The sequence below is a fragment of the Panthera onca genome, chromosome B3 (assembly GCF_046562875.1).
Source record: "Panthera onca isolate mPanOnc1 chromosome B3, mPanOnc1 haplotype 2, whole genome shotgun sequence".
Classification (NCBI taxonomy): domain Eukaryota; kingdom Metazoa; phylum Chordata; class Mammalia; order Carnivora; family Felidae; genus Panthera; species Panthera onca.
In genome coordinates, this window is record NC_138344.1 from 126,032,175 (window position 1) to 126,033,671 (window position 1,497).

At 38.9% G+C, this 1,497-nt stretch overlaps 1 pseudogene; it reads right to left on the reverse strand.

Moving 5' to 3' along the window:
- Nucleotides 1-1,157: 1,157 nt before the first annotated feature.
- On the reverse strand, nucleotides 1,158-1,256 carry LOC132670526 (U6 spliceosomal RNA; annotated as a pseudogene).
- Nucleotides 1,257-1,497: the final 241 nt, after the last annotated feature.

Genomic DNA, 1,497 nt, shown 5'->3' on the forward strand with positions numbered 1-1,497 from the left:
TTTTAACTCCATATGCTTTCTACCTGTTTCAAGATTAGTAGGGAAAAGGCAAGAATAAATATAGGTACAAACTTTCTTGTATCAAATTTAGCCGTTATAAACAATTTCATGATCCCTTCTGGTCTTTCTGGAAACACCTCTGGCAAAGACTTGCAGGATATTGCATCTTTTACTGTAATCATACTAAGGTCCAGGGCTTTAACTGTGTTGTGGTATCTTAAATTGATTAGTATCTTTGCACTGAGCCAAGCTAACCAAACTCTTAGGAGATTACAAAGTAAACTAGAATTCCATTATATTAATAGATATGTCAAAAGCACTGTAATATTTTACTGGATGACCAATACAATTTCTTTCCTGTGAGAAAACTACTTAATTAACTGGTACATAATAAAATGATTGTTTGTTAAGCATCATTTTAGCTAAGAGAGAGTTCGTTCAGTAACCTTGATGAGCAACATCCTAAAAGCCTGATACATCTATCTCTACTGTTAGGTGTACTTGATTCTTTTCCTGGGACTGTTATGAAAATGTTACCAAAAACTGGGTGGCTTAAAATAATAGGAATGCATTCTCTAACAGCTCTGAAGGACAGAAGTCTGAAATCAAGATGTTAGCAGGGCCACACTGTATCTGGAAGCTCCCTTCTTTGTCTCTTCCAACTTCTGAAAGCCAGAGGTGTCAAGTGCCTTCCTTGGCTTGAGGCAACATCACTCCCATCTCTGCTTCTATAGTCACATCGCCTTCTCCCATGTTTGTCTTCTCTTTGTCTTACAAGGACACTTGTTACTGGATTTAGGTCCTATCTGAATAATTCAAGATAATCTCTTTTCAAGATTCTTTTTGTTTTAAATTTTTTTTTGAATGTTTATTCTTGAGAGAGAGAGACAGAGGGCACAAGGAGGGGAGGGGCAGAAAGAGACGGAGACAGAATCTGAAGCAGGCTTCAGGCTCTGAGCTGTCAGCACAGAGCCCAGTGTGGGGCTTGGACTCACAAACTGTGATATCATGACCTGAGCCAAAGTCAGATGCTTAAGTGAGTGAGCCACCCAGATGCCCCTCATTTCAAGATCCTTAATTACATCTACAAAGATCTTTTATTCCAAACGAAGTCACACCCCCAGTTTCCAGGGGCATAAACATTAAAAACAACAACAACAACAACAGAATGCTTCACCAATTTGTGTGTCATCATTGCCATGCCAGTCTTCTCTGTAGTGTTCCAATTTTAATGCATGTGCTGACAAAGTGAGCACCACTGCCATTTTTTGAGATCATCAGTCAGTCCACTACAGGCATCATATACTTGAGAACTAGAGTATCAAATGTCCATTTGTCCAGGTGCTGTCTCCCTCTGGAGTAGATAGTATGAAGAGTACATAGATCCTGGGCCCCTTATTTTTCTTTGACCTCTTCCTTTCTTGATTTTTAAGTAGAACCTCCCCCTTTCATTAACTCACTTGATATATTTTAGAAACTGACAGAGACATAGCATAA